At 42.3% G+C, this 21,033-nt stretch overlaps 1 protein-coding gene across 4 annotated transcripts in view; it reads right to left on the reverse strand.

The window, feature by feature from the left end:
- The window catches only part of znf536 (zinc finger protein 536), a 219,300-nt gene that overhangs the window by 160,898 nt on the left and 37,369 nt on the right, over window positions 1-21,033 (reverse strand). For 2 of the 4 annotated variants that reach the window (XM_065952506.1, XM_065952505.1), the window contains exon 3: window positions 8,545-8,654. The exons of the other annotated variants lie outside the window; for them this stretch is intronic. The gene's annotated coding sequence lies outside the window, so the exon portion shown is untranslated. The remainder of the gene's footprint in view (window positions 1-8,544; window positions 8,655-21,033) is intronic. 4 annotated transcript variants of the gene reach the window in all.

Below are 21,033 nucleotides of genomic sequence, written 5' to 3' on the forward strand. Positions count from 1 at the left end.
AGCAATGAAATAACACTTTTTTTTATCGACAGTGCTTTAAATTTTTACACAAAGACTAACTTTGTACAGTTAGCAAAATCACATTTTCAGCTGTCGGTGTTTACATTTCTCCTCGTCTGCCTAATAGGCTCACATCCAGTCTGAATGTACCCGAGGCCACAAGGCAAACAACAGCAAAACAGCCGAGCGGCCCAGATGAAAAGACAAGCCACTGCTCGAGTAAGACCATTAGTTTCACAAAAAGAGAGCGTTTTCTCCATTATCAGAAAAGACTTGGACTCCAGAAATGACATGTCTTTTACAGTTGTTGCTTTTCACACTCGCACAAAATTTAAAAAACTTAAATCTTTGGGTGGACGAGCAACACCTCGTCTTTACCTGGACTTTTTTTTCCTGCTGACCCCTTTGCACATTTCCTGCAGATCTCTGCATGAGCTGATGTGAGACACACGATGTAATATTAAAAAAGCTAGAAGGAGGAGTGGTGACATAGACTAACAGCTTGCTGAGTTAATGACACAGCTTCCTCATGATGTCTGTCTACCAGTATGTTCTTCTCGAACTACACATAGTACTCATATACTTGGATATAAAGGCAAAAATTCCCTTCATGGCGCCAGACTCTGTTTTGTCGCACGCCTCTTCAGTGTTGTTCTTAGGTCATGTCCTGCCTCCTGACACCCTCCTCCCCTCCTGTATCGTGGGGTATAGCCTCCCGCTGTAGGGTGCACGTGTGAAGAAGCAAGTCATGAAGATTTCAGGGGCAGTCATCCTAAAATTTTCTAGACATTTTCAGGGGTGCATATTTGAAAAAAGCTTGTGAAAGTTTGCCTGCCTGGGTCAAATGTGGTAAAAAAACAGGTTGAGAAAAAAATGCAACACGCCTATTAGGTATGCTAAATCGTAGCATTAGCGGTGTCGCAGATGTGTGCTTGTGTGTGCAGAAGCTTGTTGCCTTTTACTCTTTTGGCATCGGTTCAGAGGCAAAGTCTTGGGTGGTTCACTGACATCAGCTTAGAGATTACCCTACACAAACTTTATCCCGTGGCAAATCTATCCATAGACCGCACATTTTCCAACCTTGTAGCAGAAATCAGGCCTCCATTCATTGAATCTCCTTTTGTAGAACTTAAATACATCCCAATGTGTCCATAAACAAAGGGCCTCAAGCCTTCCTCCTCGCTCCCTGTGACACTTTAAGTTTAGATTCTTCAACAGGCCTGTGGGTGGGTTTTTTCATTCTTCGCCATTCTTCCTTTTATTTTGCTCCTTCTTTAGAGCATTAGGGCGACTAGCCATTGAACTACAACCGCTACTATAAAAATTCATCAGGATTAAAATGACCTCACACACAAAATTAAAGTTCCCCAATGTACACAATAAGGGCCTGTATCTTTTTTAAGACATGCTCAGCTTCCTTGGGAACAGGATTGTTTCTTGACAAAGTGGTCTCGGCTCAACAATGAGCACCTTTCAGACGCACACAGGGACTGCCTTTAGAGCCGCGAGGAGAGACGGATTTCACATATCAATCAAAAGAGGGAGGAGGGGGGAGAAAAAGGGCCCTCGTCTGGTGAGAGTGGTCCTTCAGGAGCCATGAACGGATCCGAATGGAGTATATGCTTTTCTCTCTTACCGCCACTATTCATAATAACAGAGGAGACAGGAGTAGTGGAGAGGGAGGGAGGTCCTCTTAACACCTTTTTTTTTTTCCCTTACTTGTCTTTCCTTATATGGGGGCTGAAGCAGGGGTCCTCAGCATGGCCCTGAAATAATAAGACTGTAGTGGATGCCTAGATTGTACAACATTGAAAAAAAAGTTGCTTTGTGAAGAGGCCAAGAGGGCTTACTGCATTCAGTGTGTGTGCAAGCTTTCATGTTCTCCACTTTCTGCATGCTTGTATGTGTCTGTGTATAAATATGTGTGTGTGTGTGTGTGTGTGTGTGTAGGATGGTGGTCATTCCATTACACCTGCACGATGGCATAATGAGCCCATGAGTGTGTGCACTGGGCCACAGCCACCCACTGCGTCAGCCATGCGCACCACTGTCGCTAATCGTGTTGAAAATGAATAAGGTGTCAGAGTGGGTAATTCACAGCTGTATTAAAGCAGCGCAGCCCAGATAGAGGCTACATAAAACAAACGATATCGTATGTAACATTTCTGACAGCTGTATTAACGGGCACACCTTAAAGGTCGTCTTATTAGGTCACTGGCTGCATGTTTCACCCTCTACACTTTTTGTGCCCGGGGTGTTCGGATCACCTCTGACGAATAGCTAAGAGGGATACAGAGAGTGGGGAGAGAGTTAGCAAAAATCTCTGGATAGGTTGTTCAAGACAAATTCATATTTACCTAGATTCTTTTAGAAAATTTTCATATTTATTTTTCAGTCATTTTTACTGAATGGTTATTTAGGGAGAATATATTTCATAGAAAGACATTAAGACTTGATTAAGACTAAAAAATTGGTAACAATTTGGTTAAAAAAAAACAAAAAAATCTCTATATGTCTACCTCTATCTATGTTTGTCTGATGTATGAGAGACACTTTTAGTACCTACTCTTTTATCATAAAAAGTGGGCTGCGTCCTATATACATGCGCTGAGATGTGCATCGCTATGACCGTGTATCTGCCACCATCACCCACTGCCCTCCGCCTAACACGAGTGAAAACTACTATTCTCCCTCATTAGGTCATAATCAAGCATTCAAAGAAAACAGTGGTATACTGTTGGGTAAATAGACCTTGAGCAGTGCAGGTTGGATTGTAAAGATTCCTCAATTAAAGACAACAAGAGACCAGGGGAGTGGGCAGCGTGACTCTATGCTAACTGGTCTACGGCCGCTGGACCAGCTTTTTTTTTTCCAGTATCCTCAAATCCAATAAAGCTCCGGAGTAGGTTTGCATATTTATTTAAGGAATTATGAGACACAAAAGTAAACAGATATTCTTTGAAAAATTCAACAATCAATGAGGCATATTTAATTCCTCCCAAAAATACTTAAGAATAATAAAAACAATCGCTGCTGATTCAAACAATACACCTGTATGTCTCTTAAGGCAAGCTCGCAACAGCTCCCAGGATAATGATATGCATGTATTTAAAATAAGGACTGTAAATACATAATCCTCCCAGAACAAGATTATCCTTTTCCACAAACTATGCCAATGCGTCTTTGCATTGTCAGAGTAGCTACATGTATCTACAGGAGGAGAGAAAACTCCTCACTTTAATGACATCATTTGTCCCCTGCTTAGACCTCAGACTTCAGTGTAAGTTTGTGTGTGTGGGTGTGAGTGTTTGGGGGGGGGGGGGGGGGGGGGTGTATTGGTATTCACTGTATGCATGTGTGGCACACGTGTGCTATTTTTATATAGGGATGCTGAGAAAGTGTGGAATTGGGGACAAGGCAGCCTTGCACCGGGCCGTGACACAGACTTATGTTAAACCTAATTAGATCATGATAATAGCTTTAGGGCCCCAGTGATCAATGCTAGAGGTCTGTGGAGATGAACTTTCCTTAAGTTTCATGCTGCACGCTGGTTGTACTACATTTTATTAAAGACACACACACACACACACACACACACACACACACACACACATCAGATTCACTTGCAGACACTGTGTTCTTCTTGAATATGACTAGATATCCTCCGTCTGTTTCACTGGCTTGTCCTTCTAGGTTTGCTTTTAAATGAGAATAATAAGGTGAGATCAATATATATGATAAGTATTGAACGGACTCGGGCTACATCAGTTTTAAATCCATTGAAACTTCAGGAAGTCGTTTCAAGCCTTTCCAAACGTGCAACACACCCGCTGTGCCTCCACCTCACCGAAAGACAATTTGCTAAATGTTTGCTTCTTCTTCTACGTCAACAGCCTCTTGGTGGAGTCTCGTTTACAGCTTTACAGACTCCTCAAATCACTCTCACACGAGACGAGGAGGATTCCTTACGCTTCCATTACTCCCCTAATACGATTTGTGTAATGTAATATATTTGAACACGTCTGCGTCTGCTGACATGCTAGCCACACCAGCTAGCTTCTGATTAGTCTTGATGCCGGATGGTTTGGGAATCCCTGCAGGTATCAGTTGTGGTTCTTTGAGTTGTTGACTCTCAAAGCCTTTCTCCAATTGTCTTCTACTCCCAACCTCAGGAAGAGGTGCAGAAAAGCACATTCATGAGAAAAAACTGGCTTACTAAGCACCAGTAGCTGACGTTTGCTTGTATTATGTTTGTGTCGTGCACACTGTAATTACCTTTGGACAAGCTCCGGTTTGGAACCAACATTCTTGGCTTCTCAAAAGCTCACCCACCCATTTAATTCCACCACTGTCAACTGCTCAGGCTGGTATGCACTCTGAAGCCATGATTATTTGTTTCTGGTCAAGACACACTGTGTTTTATGTACTCAGTAGTACTTTACCCTAGGGTCAAGTCTAGGGTTTGTAGAAAGAAAATAGATTGCTACTGTGAAACCTCTGTCCCTGCTTTGAGAATGGCTATATGGGCATTTTAACCTCCAGAAATGGCAAGAAATATTCAGCTAAATTCATCACCAGCGAGTGGGAATTTCAAGATGTTTATATCCAGTGACTAACTTGCTACAGGTATGATCTATGTGCATGCAATTAAACTGCTTGATTATTTTTTTTGTTCACCAGTATGGTTTTTCATGCAACTTTTGTTAGATGCTGTAAATATGTCAAAACTACACGTTGCATTAAAATAGAGGGAAAAATTGTGATCAGAGCGGCAGACTCTACTGCTGCATCTGTCATTTTCAAGTTTTATGTCATGTCCTGCCTTCTGAGAGCCCGACCCATCCGACAGGGAGCGTCTCCGGCTGTTAGGTGCACGTTTGAACAAGGAGGATTTTTTTTGTCTGCCTGAGATTTTCTAGACATTTTCAGGTGTGCGACATGGGGAAAGGTGCATGTTCCCCAAAGCAGATCTGAATGATTTATATGAAGCCAAGGCTACTTTGCTTAGCCTGCTGCTTCATGCATCAAAAAGAATCCACACTGACCTTTACTTCATCTGAAAATGTGGACAAACACACCTTTCAGTACAGTCTGCTGTCCTTGTGTGCAGCAGAGAGCATTTGTTTTTTTTTAGTCACTGCTAAGCCCTTTTGCGGTCCACCACTCAGGGCTCATCTCCAGCACAACAAAGGATTCCATAAACACCACTATTTGCAAGAGGTCAACTTGATTCATAATCTATTAGTGCCGGGTCAGCTTGCCTATTCAGCGCCAGTACCCGGCCCGTTCAAGTTTGACATGCTAGCCTGCCTTGCTGCCGAGCACTCGGATGACGAGCGGTATTCAGGGCTGTTCTGCAACTTTTGTTCAAATTGGATTGATAGCATGAGTCAAGGAGGAACTCGTCACATGAATAATCAACTCAGAGTGAGTTATTTACTGACCACCCATTCTCAGCCACATATGTGTCAGCGTATATACAAAAACAAGCCGTCTACACAATGTTGTACTCGATGATTTAACGCCCTCCTCCCTCAAATCTCCTCATGTATAAAAAGTTTAACATCATTTAAAAAGCAATCTGGTGGAAACAAGAAGGCAACCCCGTCTGCTTGCTTTTTGAATGGTGAGGTGTTAAGCTTTTCATGGCGACATCTATCTCTCGCCACCTTCAGGGCATCTTTTAAGCTGAGGAATTTAGCCATTATGTGGCATTAACCTCATTAGAAAACACTCTTTAGCTGCTCCAAGATAAAATTGATTTACAGCTGCCATTTCCACCACTGCTCTCGATCAATGGTTAAACTATCCCTATTATGGCCCCGTGCACACTCACTGCTCTTTTCTCCCGTTTTCTTTAACTGTTCTTTAATTTCATCCCCCTCTTCTCCACTCTTGTCCTCGTGCCAGGTATGTAGTCACAGAGTGGAAGAGGGTTTCTTTAAGACGCCGTATGGTCAAATACATTTCTTTTTTTAAAGTGGATAAACATGATGGGATCACTTGAAGATTCCTTGAACTAATTAAGTGCGAAAGTTGCTATCTTTTCTAAATGTCAGTGTGTCACTGTGGCCGGCTAAATTTGTGTGGGTGGTCTTAATTTAGGTTACATCTCGCAAAATATGCAGCGATATAACCTCAACGTGTTTTTCTTTCCAATCTCACCAAGGTTGGTGTAGCAGCTATTCACAGTTAAAGGAATGCAATGGGGCCTAAGCAGCTGCAGATGCATGGCCGTGTTTGAAATCAAATAGCCCTTGGTTATTGTGGTCTTGATTTTAGAGCGTGGGGGTTGAATTGGTGTCAAGTTGTGACTGTCGTTATGAGAATATAAGTCCCTAAAGGGGAGCTTAAAAATGGACTGAGATGATGTAGGAATGCATCATGAATCCATGTCGATGGCCTTTTAGGGTGAACCTGTTGAACACAGACCCCGTGCCCCTCTTTACAAACATCATCAACACGCTCTCAGAGATCTCCTCACTTAGCTTCAAATAATCAAGCAAGAGAAAAAATATTGTATCTTTGAGGTGGTGCCCTGTTGCCAGGTCATTTTGATTTTGACCATTTGATTGACAGGTGCATTCAAATCAGGAAAGGCCAGTAAGTGGACTTAGACTTGTGATTCACAAAGCTGTAAGAACTTGAAAGGTACTAAACAATGTCATTAATTAGGTAAATATTTCATGGTATAATGGGGACTTTAAACTAGTAAACTACAAAAGTGCAGTTCTGTTCAAGCAACGGCCACAAGTTTGCCTGTTTCCACATGAAGTTGACGGGTAAGACTGTGCACAGCCAAGCCAAGCAGAAAATCCACAATCCATGTCTCTGTGGCCAAAATGTCAGTATACGCCCGCCCACCTCTTGACAGCTCAGGTTTTATGTGGACGCTTAAGCAAAACACGCAACGCTGTATTTCTTTTGACGAATCAATACGACCACCATTTCAGCTCTCCTGCCTCCCCCCCTCCTCCTCCCTTCCTTCTCGTGCCCGCTCCTCTCTCATCTCCCCTCAGTCCGGGAGAATTGATCTGCATGGATGGAATGATATCAACCGGCAGATAGAGTGATACGCCCCACCCCACTCCCCCTCCCTTCCTTCCCCTCCTTTCACCGCACTTTTGACACATAAATAAAATATGTGGCCCTTTTTGTTTCGATTCGCCTTGGCGTTAGTTTTGAGAGAGGGGAATATGGCGCACGGGGATCACATGGAGCTGTTGGTAGACAAGAGGGAGCTGAGAGTCGGCTGGTTGCCATCACTCACTGTTCACAGGCGCCCTACAAAATCCCCTGAACTTTCCGACACGCACATTTATTAGAGTGACGCAAGTCGGATTCTAAAGAATGGCATTAGAAAAATAATGTGAGTGCTAAATTATTCAGGCATTTTTTGGTGCCATAACGCCTCACTTTACAACCACACACAGCTGCACACACACACTAACGCACGGAGACATATATAAATATCCTCCCACTTACATCTGATCCATTTAGTGTCAGAGTCCAAATTTGGCCGAGGAGGAAAAAAGATGAGGGAAGGTGCTGTGAGAGGAGAAGAGTTCACTAACTCTGTCATACTTCTACATTAAGATGTCAAATCGCCCATCGCCGCTTTAATATCAGCTAAAACAAATCACTGCCATGGCTACATGTATTAACAGATGAATGCAACATGTTCATCCACACCTTGGCTAGATATTCCCTAATACGATGGCAAAGGCATTTCCACAGCTGGACAAGAAATAGCTGCTAGGTGAACTAACCTCGCGTCCTCAGAGCATGCCAGAGCGTCAGGCCCCCGGGGTCACACAGGCCGGCAGGGATTTTCCACGCTGGAGAAGCTTTTTTAGACTCTAACCCTTCCTCATGCTGGTCTCTGCTTTAGCCGTATTCTTTCCCTTCATCTGAAGCCCTCAAACATAGGTGAAGTCACACATATCCACAAAAAAAACGTAGGCGGCGGTGCTCAATATATACACAGCCTCTGGTCTGGACAAAAGAGATAAGAGGCAGCCAGCTAGGACTTAAAGATAGACAGGGTAAACGTACTACCATGGATAACTGATGGGATTAAATGGGAATTATCTGTTCATATGCCCATGCAGACTCTCTGTATGTCCACACACGGTCGGACGGCCCAGCCAACTGCTTTGCATTGTGTGTGTGTTTGTCATTATCACAATCATCCTTATCGTCACAGTGACCGTCATCATCACCTCACAGATGGCATCGTAGTGTGGATTGCGCTATAGCCTGCTACACGGACCCATCACATAGTTCTCCTCCTTTGCTTGTTTTGCTCTTATTTCCTTCCCTCCTCCCTACCTTGCTTTCCCTCCTTTCTCCTTTAATTAAGTTTTTACCAAACTTGAGCAAATAAAAACCTGAAAATCATTCCGCAGTTTGCCATTTATCTCCCATTTCACACATGTGTCCTTTCCCTTTTCCCCTCCCAACCCTCTCATGTAATTTCCCCCCACTTGACCCCTTCCCTTTTCCCTCCCTCCCGTACCTCCCTCCCTGAAAGCCCTGAGTCACCTCAGACGTCGGGTGGGGGGTGGTTTCTTCGACAGCGTGACAGTGTGCTTAGCCCCGTTAAGCCAGCCTCAGCTTCTGCTCAGCTTCTGGTCGGCACTGATCGGGGAGCCCTGGAGAGAGAGAGAGAGAGAGAGAGAGAGAGAGAGAGAGAGAGAGAGAGAGAGAGAGAGAGAGAGAGACGATAAGGAAAATGCTGAGTTCACAGCCACCACTGCTCCTGTTCCCTCACTCCCTCCCCTCTCTCTTGCTTCGAGCATCCCCTCCTCTTGTAGGGGTTCCCCCCCCCCCCCCCCCCGGAAAGAGGAGGGGAAGGTGAATCGACTGCTGCACTGACGACTGTATTGCGATAACCTCTAAACACCTCCAGCTCTCTCTCCTCATTGAACACCTTCAACAGATCGCCCACTAACGCTCCATCCTGCTGAATGAGTTTCACTTTGAAGTGTTTCTATTTCTCCACCATTTAAATGTCTGTTCAGTTTCCTAGGCCTCTGAACGAAGTGAAATCATCATTTTGCTTTGTACAAAAAAATGTAACTCTGGTGATATTCCATATTACTTATTATCAACATATCCCTTGAGGAACAACAAAACTGCCAATTTGCTAATCCCTCTCTCACATATTTCATTATCCCCACTGTTTAGCTCCAACTCAGGACAAATCTCTTAAAAGGACAACCATTTATTAAAAAAAATAATAATAAAAAAAGACACAGCTTGGAACTGTGATAATTAAAAAAAAGTCTAACATAGGAGTAAAAATTGTACATTTGTTATTTTTTCTCTAATAGATTCACTTTTTTTTTCTTTTTTTTTTGGCAGCTTTTTGGTGAAGTGGGACATCCTAAAAAAAACTACAGAGCACATTATTCTATCAATAAATCAACAGGAGTCAGAGCAACAGTTTTGCTTATTGATGTGGGTTTTTTTTGTACAACAATGCAGTTAATGGATTACACTCTCTGAATTCACTATAATTCAGTCGCTTTTTGGTGTTCTTCAAACACTTTTAATTTTAAAGAAGTATATTTTGAGGGACATATTGACCTTTGCTACATTTTAAAGGGATAGTCTTGGTGTTTTTTGATGTGGGGTTGTATGAGGTACTTGTCAATTGTGCGTTTATGCATTAATATCAAGAATCACAAAATAACTGTCAGAAATATCCCAGATGAATTTTACACTTTAGACCCAAACAGCTGATTTGTGTGCTGCAGGCAGGAGAACATGTATAGGTTAGGGCTGGGTGTTTCCCACAACCCCACGATACGATACGCATCACGATACAGAGGCCACGATATGATACATGTCAGTTGCTCTTCAAATTCTCTTAAATCTGCAGAGATGTACCGATACACACTCCAGCTGGTTTGTCATTAAAGAGACTTACCAGTATCTATTGACAAGAACCTCATGGGTCGCACACACACACACACACACACACACACAAACACACACAGGACAGGTAGGGTGCACAACAGAAGCAATTAAAAAATGTGAAGTTGGGTCATAGGAAACAGCGATGAGATATTTATTTTATATTTTCATCTTTGAATATTCAATGAATCATAATCGTTAATTGGCAGACAATAAAAAGAATCCGCTCTAATGTGAATTTCCTTTAAAAAGCATTACATCTCAATCGAGTATTAAAGGATCAAACCCCTCTGAATAAAGCCGTTATCAGAGAAACAAAAGGAGGGGAAGACAATGAGATGTAAGACGATTCATGTATGGAATAAAAAAAAATAACTAAACCATCTAAACAATGAAGCTACAGTCATGTAAAGACAACAGAACCCTGCACCCACACATTTAAAGAGTGTCCATGAATGATCTAATGTTAATAAATTAAGAACAAACATAACGTGTGTGATAATGCTATTACCTCCGACCATCTCTTATTCATTTTTTTTTTATAAAAGGTAATCCTCTAAAGGCCACTTGTTTCCCCTCGCAGTCTGAAAATTCTTCTCCTCTGCATATTAAGGTATAAAAGTGAAGAATAATCAGCTCCTGCTTGGATCTGCAGCTATGTATTTAATGCATTAGATATCCAGGTCATTAAACAACACTCTGACACCTCGGTTATTTACTACCCCGACCGTTTCCCACCTCGTTTAATCAGACTTTTTACGAAAACCCGCTGACTCAGAGAAACCTTTTTTTTCCCCTCTCTGCTCTGTTTATGTTTATCTCCTCCGCTCGCTCCATTCTGCTCTCTGCTTTTCTCTCCTTTCCTTTTTTTTCTTTGCTTACTTACTCATATTTTCCAAAACGTCTATTTCTTAAGTGTATGTGTGTGTGTCTGTGTGTGTACTTCGGAGCAATTCAGCCGCATAAAAATCACAAAAGAACAAATAAAGAGAGGTAGAGAAAAGGAGCGGAGTGTTTTTCCTCGCTCATGAAAGAGTACAGTTATCAAAGGCGGAGAAGGTCTCAGCTATGGTGTTTCAGCAGCAGGAGTGTAACTTAAATCAATGCAGCGGTCAGGTGATAAATGTGTCATTCTGTGATTTTCGACATGTTTCTAGCACCGGAGAAACTTTGCAAAATCCTGCGTTGCTCCATTGCACGAGAGAATGATATTTAAAAAACAGCCAAAGTGAAGAGCAGCTTTTTTCGCCCTAGAAGCGGTTTACCTTCGATTTTCTCTGCTGGGAAAGGATCACTTGAGACAGGAGGGGGGAGGTGGATTGAAGTGAATAAGATGTGGCTCAATACCAGTTATCTTTAATGGAGGGATCCTGGATGAAGGGATTCAGGAAAGGAGGGAGGGGGGAGCAGGGAGGACGGAATGGGGGAAAAAACAGAGATGTAAGTGTTGACAGCTGTGTTTGGTGTGGTCAGCGTCCGAGGTCAGGTACCAACAAACACACACACACACACACACACAAACAAATGTTCAAACGGAGCACATATATTATCTGTCCCCTCGCTAAATGGAAGCTGGATGTGTAATCGTTCCCGCCATCAGACATCTGATGTCAATTTCACACAGCGACGGGACCCTCTGCAAGCTGCTCTGTACACCAGCAGCACACGTAAAGACACACACGTACAAAAGGTGTACTGACGCTCATGGGTCCCCCCCCCCACCCCTCCTCTTCCCGTAATGTCTATGTCTACCCCTCCCTCTACACACACACACACACACACACTCACTCACACTGGGATAAGTCATGAGGAAATGGATGCCCATGTTTTGTGGGACCACCTGTTCATCCTGGATACAAGTCTAAGAACCCAGTAAGGGTTAACCCTCTTTGTGGGAAGAAGCCAGGATACTGTGTGTGTGTGTGTGTGTGTGTGTGTGTGTGTGTGTGTGTGTGTGTGTGTGTGTACGACTATATACGTGTGTGTGTGTGTGTGTGTGTGTGTGTGTGTGTGTGTGTGTGTGTGTGTGTGTGTGTGTGTGTGTGTGTTTGTGTGTCTGAGCATTGGCAACGCCCTGTCTGAAGCGTGCCCCATGATTGGCAGAGTGGCTAAGGCTGTCCGGCTGGGAGGGAACAGAGCCCACTGCTGGACCACCTCCCCGGCAACACACACACACACACACACACACACACACACACACACACACACACACACACACACACACACACACACACACACACACCTAATCCTATGTACATTCCATGGGGAATGTCTATCCTCCCCATCATCAATCCTGAACTACCTGCTACGAAAAAGGAGGGATGGAAAGGAGAAAAAGAAACTAGGTGAAAAAATGATCAAATATGTAAATAAAAATGTCTAAAATCATTAATTACTGACATTAACTGCAGATGTTTTTATTAAATGTATGTTGTAGTTTATTTTCGTCTGATAAAAAGTAATTCTGAAAAGAATTACAAATGAATATAAAAGTTTTAAATGAATACATGTAAGGATTAAACCGTCTGAAAAGATGTGGGCTGAATCTTCAGCTCAATGTGTCCACTCGTTTTCAGATCACAAGTTCTGTTCAGAAACCTTCAACACACAACAAATCAAAACAACGGTTCAAACGGTTCGTACAGAACGAGAACGACAAACAAAAAACTGAAGTTCCAGCATTTCAAACTCAACGAGAACCAGAACAAGACAGAAGTCCCAATCTTTTAACAGATACACAGTTCTGCTCTTAATTTGTGCTGTATACTTTTGTTCTTGTTTTTTTAAAGACCTGTACCCAAAGTTCATACCGACTCTCTACAATGTCTTCAATCTCTGAAGACATTTTAGTAGCTACTTTTATCTGTCCTTTGTAAACGTTTTAAGAGTTCAACTAAATCTTATCGTCATTATGTACACAGTAAAGTCTTATGAGTTCTGATATCGGTAGTTGTCTATATTATGAAAATGTTTTTTTAACAAATCAGATCGTCTGCAAATATAAGCAATAAGGACGTTGCGATATTCATTCAGAAAATTATTTTAAAGGTTTATTTTGGGGGCTTTTGTGTCTTTATTCAGAGACAGGACAGTGGATAGAGTCCCAAATCAGGGACAGAGAGAGTGGGGAATGAACCCAGGGATGCTCACTTGGAGGATTACTGCCTCTGTACGTGGGGCGGGCACACTAACCACTAGGCCACCGACACCCCTCAAAAATGATATTAATTAAAAGAATACCCAAAAACATGCACAACTTGTGAAAATCATATATATATGTTAAATATGTGTGTGTGCAAACGTACTTGGCAATAAACCTGATACTGGTTAACACTACATATGTGATATTCCCTGTAGAATAAATTCATCTTCTGCTGAATAGAAAGCCTATCAAACCTCTTCCTAAAACACTCTTCTCAGTCTCAACCATGTGGCCAAACACACAACGTCCCCACTGCACTCAAATGCATCCCTCACAAACCACCCTGCATCATGCCAACCCCTCCCCTCCTCACCCTCCTCACCCCCTCAAATAATCACCTTCTGGGAGGTGAAGCGATGGAGACGAAGGGAAAAAAAAATAAAAACAGCAATCTTGTCTTTCAAACGAAAAGGGGGAAAAATATTTTAAGGGGCAATGAATTTGGCGGAGCTGAATAGGATGTTGGTACATGTTTTACTAAAGGAAATATAATGGCAGACTATTATTAGATCACATTAATCACGAGTGTGCCAAAGGCAGTGACAGCCGCGCTGAAAAGGATTGAAAACGCTGGTAATGGATATAAATTACCCATTGTGTGATAAAAGGATTTTTTTCTTCACTAAGAAGGTAAAAAGGAATAAAAAACTGAGAGAGCCACTAAACGATGTGTGTACATATTTGCATGTGTATATGTGTATGCATGTGTCAGTGTCCTGCTGCCTGTGTGTGTGTGTGTGTGTGTGTGTGTGTAATAAGTAATAATACAGGGTTATCAGTGCAGGATTAAAATTTTAAGGGAATCAGATAGTGACAGTGAGGCCTCGCATTAAAGGCGCCGGCTACAGAAAAGAGGGAAGGATTAAAAACAGATTAAATTGGTTTGTAGTGACGGAGATGAAAGGAAGGAGGAAGAGAGGAGGGGGGGAAGGAGAGTGTGTTTTGACAGAGGTCTGTCGGGCTTTTGGCACACTGATAATGAGTCACATCTCCCATGCACTGTTATTTATCGCCGACTTGGCTCACAAACAAAAGATCAATAATTTTGAGCAAATCTAATGTTGTCCTCGCCGCTAATGCGCTCGTCCATCACATCTGCCATCTCCGCCGAGGAGATGGACTGATTCCCTGTTTATTTGGAGATCAAATGCAATTATATCACATGGCTCTAATAACAGAGGAAACCCCCCCCACCCCCCCCCAAAGTGAATATGTGTGGGGGCCTTGGATCATGCCCATGCATATGTGTATACAGATATACAGACAAGGTGTCACGTATGTGTAAATGATAATATATGTGTGGAATGGGCGATGAGTTGCGGCTCCATTTTTCCACATCAATCTTCATTTCTTCCTCAGACCTTGCCTCTGAAATATGAAGTGTGTCAGCGGCCTGTCCCCCCGCAACAACAGGAGGCACACAAACATCCGTCACAGCAACACACCCGGTGTTCATCAGTTAGCCCGCAGCACCGACAGATGAGAAGACAGCAGATCCTTCACTGACAACTAGCCCTGGGTGAGACACTTTCCAGCCACCTGAACTCAATCAGGCCTCAGCGGAGGCAACATTTGAGGTATTTCATTTCATCTTCGTCCCACCCTCGTTCACTTGAGGTTGCGTTTTGATTTATCTTGCACGCAGGAAAACGAAAATCTTATTTAGAATCTATATAACGTCGCTTTTCGTTGCGCTCATCTACATAGAAGCTGCTCGTTTCAGTTCTTTTCAACATGACGGGCGTTCAGAGACTCAAACCCGCAGTGAAGCGACTCTCTGAGAAGTCGAATATCTAACCAACTGTTGGCTAAGAGCACGACTCATCTGGGACCTTCTCTCCTCCGTCCTTGGCACACTACCATGAAGTGCGCCCCAGACAGTAAAGCCGGTGGCAGGTGTAGGGCACTAAGCTCCTTCCCCTTCTCCCTGGGTGAGGTGTGAGGAGCAAAACAATGACAGACAAAGGTCACCTGGCCCACAACGACCCACCCGCCGAGGTGTTGACCTGCCGAACGCACCCCTGAGGCATGAGGAAGAAAGAAGAAAGGGAGGAAGGAAGAAGAAAAAGAAAGAATCTCCAAGCAGGACTTGAAGAGAAACTAAAGAATCACCCAAGACAAAGCATCCAAAATATTCAGAACTCTTGTCTGAGTTTAGAGTTGGGTAATCAGAAACTTAAAATCACAAGGAAGTGTCAGAACTCATTGATAAATCTGTATGACATTCACTATATCTAATGTAATTGTTAAATCCAGAAATTGTCATTTCTGTTTATTCATAATTGATCTCTTTTATTCATTTATCATGTTTTTAAATTTGTCTGACGCATTCAATTGTAAAATGTAAACCTCTTCAAATTGTCCCAGTATTTTTTTAAATTTCACTGAAATTATTTATATTCTTGCTCTGGATTTAAAATTCTTAGTTTTGTTGAAATAATACTCCCAACGATAATCAATTCAAAAACCAAAATGAGGAAAACTATATAAGCAGTTGTGCAAAAAACCCCATCTATTTTCTGGAGAGCCAACACTGCAAAAAACTCAAATCTATTCAAGTGTATTTGTGTCATTTCTTGATCAATAAGTCTCATTACAGCTCTTTCAAAAGTCATTCACCTGAGAAGTCCAGATGATCAACCCATTTCAAGAAATATAAAGCAAAAAATCGACAATAAAAGTGTACTTGTTGAGGGTCTTGAAATGAGATGTCTCTATAAATTGAAAATCTTCTTTTGAGACGCTCATTCTCTTTCTCCATTGTTGGATTTTTGTTCTCATTACAAGCAATTCAGGCCTCATTTTTTTTACATTTGATGTCTTCAAATAAAGACTTATCAGGTAAATGTGGTTTAAAATAAGAGCAATGAGATATTTCGACAAGAAATGAAACAACTCCACCTGCTTTAGATTTGAGTTTTTTGCAGTTGCAGAGGCAGATCCCCGAGTCTGTCAGGTCAGGACCTTGGCAGGGAGAAATGATAAAGCCTTGACATAAGGCAGAGAGCAGGGAGGCACACCACGACCCGATGCAACCCAAGGCACCTCCTAACTGCACCTAATTCTCTCTCTCACTGTGTCTCTCTCTCCCACTGTTAACATAGCCAGACACCTACGACCATGGCAGACTTCCTACATGTTCAGAGCGGATCAGGGCACAGCTAAAGGTCAACATTCCTGGAAGCCCTGCGACAATATGCTGCTATAAAACCTGCACAACGTGTTTAAATGTAATTAATAGAGAAAGGGAGAAAATGAACGGGTAAGGTGGAGGAGTTTTGTTTTCTGATGCAGAAATCAGTGAGGGGCTATTATTAATAACCCACAAATTCATGCAGGAATCAACACTCAAACTGTTTTCTCCTTCCTCTGTTTAATTGACATCCGTATATCGAGGGTAAAAAATGCAAATATACAGACACAAACGTGGTGTTAGTGACAAAGCTGCACACACTCATCAGTTCTCTCTGCAAAAAGAGAGTGACACGGGTCTGCACAAACACACATAACACCAGGTCAACGTCTCTGATTCAGCCAAAGAGTCGCAGACACACACATACCACACACGCCTTGTTTGATCTGCCTGTAGAAATACATTCACACCCGCCGATGGAGACGTGTCGGAGCGGCTCACGTTATAGGTGTATCTTAGCTGAATATGTTATAATTCAGCAGCGAGGAATGATTCCATGTATCAACGTAATGACAACCTTCAGTATTGTCGTAATCGTCATTGCCACTGACAGCATCACTGTCATCATCATCAACACCGTCATCTGTAATCATCACGCCCATCACCAGCCGTGTGACATGGGCAGGCAGTGGATGGTGATGAAGCGGTGTTAGGATGCGTTCACACCGAGGCTCTCATCTGCAGCAGTGTTGGTGGCTGAAGAGGTTGCGAGATCTTCATTTCATCGCTTTTGGCTCAAGTGGGGAAAAGATGAATTCAGCATCTCTTAACGACAGCACAACTTTTTAGTCTCACTAATACTTTGATCTTTAGTTATAGATGTAAAGAAAACAAAGTGTAATGTTTACCATTCGTTATCTAATAATTTTAGTATGTGTCGGTTTTAGTTTGTTCAGCAATGTTTTAAGTATCCAAAACATTTCTTCTAAACTTCAAAATGTGCACGATAATGTATTTGATTTGAAGCTACACTGCTGCATGGGAGGAAGCCGTTTCTTGCTGGGCTGCTATTAGACTAGCTTTAGGCTGGCTTTAGGTTTTTTAAAAGGTTGAATCTTCGGGGCACTGGCAGATCTAGAAGTTAATTCTCCCACCTCAAGTTTTCAACTCTATCCACTAGTACTCGAAACCGGTCTTGAAATTTTTTTAAGGTTTGTTCTCGTCTTGGAATCTAAAGCATCTTTACTCGGTCCTGTCTCGATCTCACTCCGGATTTTAAAGACCGGTCGAGACCACCACTGATTGCTATTTTTTCCCATGTCATTACTGTGATTAAAAGGAAAACAACCCTTTCTAAAACAGAACTTCTCACTTCAATTTATTCATAATAAGACTTTTATCCCTTGGTGCAGCAGGTCTAAGTGAGTGACAGACCTGCTGCACAGAAGATGAGGATTTTTCATTGATATTTATTGTCTCGGTCTAGCCCTGCCTTGGCCTTGGCCTTGGTCTTGGTCTTGGTCTTGGTCTTGACTCAGTCTCGATCCCTAAACGTCTTGGTCTTGTCTTGTCTCTGCTCTCAGGTATGTCTTGGTATTGGTTAGTGTGGTCTTGACTAAAACACTACTATCCACTGACCCATATGAATTAAGACATAAAAGCCTTAGATGGCGACCAAGTGACATCACTCATGTATTTCTGAAAAGAGGTTTAGAAGCCCAACAATGGCGACCTCCATATTGTAAATGCTATATCTCAAACTCACTTTAGATTGAACTAGAAAAACGGGCAAAGAGGTGGAGCTGAGATGGTCATTAAGCCTCTTGACAAACAGCTTAAATGCATCAACCTGCCTGTCAAATTAGCCACCCCCCCAATTATGCAAATGTACGGATAGCTCAATCTTCATTTGTTTAGCGCCAATTCATAACAAATGTCATCTCAAGTCACACACACACATAAAGACCCAACGTTAATCCACCATGAGCAGCAAGCAACATTTAGCAAAGGTAATGAAAAACTTCCTTTAAGAAGCAGAAACCTCGAGCGGAACCAGAAACATGTTGAACAGCCGAATGCTGAACTATTTTGATTTAAAAGTCTAAACGGATGAGTTGTAAAAAGTTACCCCTGTACAGTGTGTACAAACAGAGAAAAATGGACTATTGAAACCAAATTGTATTTTTTTCCAAATTTAACTTCAGACCTATCAGATTCATTTTTATTCACGGAGATTATCTCTTGACTAATGCCAATCCAGAGTCATGAAAGGTCAGGGAGAACAATTCTAAAAAACTGTTGAGGATCTTTGCTTTTATTGTCTACATGTAAAAAATAGTGGAACATAAATAAATCCTGCATTTTCATTCAGATTTTTTTCCCCCTCCTTGTCTCTCTTGGTAGGAGCGTTAAGTGTTGAGGGAAATCCTCTGACACATATAATATACTTCAGACTGACATCAGCCAGTGTTGCTATTGATGCATCCCTATCTCTCCGAGCAGACTGCTTATACGGAGCAGACTGGGAGCCCGGGCTAGACTGACACCACCAACAGCAGCCTTTGGTTCCCCAGCACCTAACGCTCCGCTCTCAGCTCGACTATCGCCTGTGGGATTTCACCGCACTAAAGAGTCATGTCAAAGACCTTGACAACGTGTGACGTCTCCCTCAGCCACTGCTGTCATGTTAAACCCCCCCCTCATCCCAAACCCCCACCCCTCATCCCCCACTCTGTTTTTTTTAGCGGGAGACTTTCTCCCTGAGCATTTTAAGTTGTCATTTTTTTAAACACACATATCAAAGCCGGGAGTAAAGGGAGGAAAGAAAAGACAGATGTTTCTCTTATGCCTTTCTACTCGGAGTACAATGAAGCTTTGGGAAGAAAGAGAGAGAGCAGTGAAAAGACGTTCGCTGGATCTTTTTGCAATCCACATCCTTTCTCCTGACGACTGGCAATACATCACTTGTATTGATGCAATATTAAATTTCAATATCACATGTCAAAAGGTACAAAATGATAGATCATAGCCTAACTAAATGAATTATTAAAGGGCCTACGCCGGCTGCGCTATCGGCTTCTCTTACAATCAGCTGTGTCAGAAGAGTGCAGTTGGTGATACTGGCAGCATTTCAAAGCTTTGCCGTTTTTTTTTCTTCTTCTTTTCCAGCCGCATCCCAGCTTTCTTAATCTAGCTTTCTGTCACTTATTAATGTTCCCAGGGAACTAAAAAACCACAGATCTTTCCCGCCCAATAATCAGAGGCTTAACTCACTTCCTTTTATTTCACCAGCAAAAAAAAAAAAAAAAAAAAGTCTTAAAAAAAATAAATGAATAAAGTCATAATTAAATATTGAATATTGAACAGAAGATAAGGATAGGAAAATATATTCAGCTTTGTTAGATATGTTAAGAGCGGAGAAGAAGAAGGGGGGGGGGGGGGGGAGCGGAGCCATGGTTGAGACAGTGACTCATTCTGTGTGATATGATTTATGTGCTCTTTATGTGCTCTGCGACCCTGAAAGTTTATCTCTATATTCCCTGTCTGATAGAGTGACTCTCTGGCTGTCTCCACGCCACCCCGCAAAAACACTGTGTGCCGGACTCGACATGTTGATCCTTATTTATGAACGTACGTCAGAGGCGGAATTCTTGATCCCTCATCACTGCGGATGAACCGAGAAGGGCGGGTGTGTCATGTTTTTCCTTTACGATATTTGAAGAATTAAAATGACATTCTGAAAATGGTTTTTGTTTTTAGGAAATTCTGATCACTGAGGCCCAGAACTATCTAAAGGCAGACAGGATCCTGAGCGTTCATGGTACAAACCTTAATATGAGGGGCGGCTGTGGCTCAGTTGGTAGAGTCGGTCCTCTCTGAACCGGAATCTGCAGAGTCCCTCTGCACCTTTAAGAAAAAGCTAAAGACCCAGCTCTTTCATGAATACCTACTAACTTAATGATGATGGTCTCCATATTATTGATGATGATGATGGTAATGACGATGGTTTTTGTTTGATAATGACGACTTATAAGATGGTTTCTATACTGATTAGAGCTCTCAAGAACTGCCCTCAATGTTGTGCTTTGCCTCTGGTCACTTCCTGTCAGCACCTGTGTGTCCAATCAGACTCAAAGCTGATCGTTTGCTCTTACTGACATTGTTCCCTTTTTTCTAGATCCTTGCTTGTGTTGTTCTTACTCTCTGATGTACGTCGCTTTAGATAAAAGCGTCTGCTAAGTGAATTGTAGAATTGTAGAACCAGAAGGTCGGTGGTTTGATCATCAGCTCCTGCAGCCACATGTCCGATGTATCCTTGGGCAAGACACTTAACCCCATGTTGCTGGCTTTGTACTAGAGTCTGATGGACTCACTAAATAGCAGCCTCTACCATCAGTGTGTGAATGTGTAGGTGTGACCTGCGGTGTAAAAGTACTTTGAATAGTCAGAAGACAGGAACAGCGCTATACATGCTCAAGTCCATTTACCATTTATGTTCAAATTGTAAGGTTAGAACAGGTTAGAAAGTCGTTTGTGCTCACACTGCTTTTGCCTTTTGTTTGACACACTTTGCTTTATGCTTTATGCAGTTATAATTAGATGATTAGTGATGCCATGGCAGCAGCTAATCTATCAAGGTTTTCTTTTTCTTAGACTGACATGCACTCAGGGTTTCACTCTTATGGATTGAATAGGTGTACTCCACATTTATCTTTGTTGTCATACTGAACAATTACACTCATTTATCCTTTTTTTTGTGTCTCTACAATGCTTACAA

Source organism: Labrus bergylta, chromosome 3 (genome assembly GCF_963930695.1).
Source record: "Labrus bergylta chromosome 3, fLabBer1.1, whole genome shotgun sequence".
NCBI lineage: Eukaryota > Metazoa > Chordata > Actinopteri > Labriformes > Labridae > Labrus > Labrus bergylta.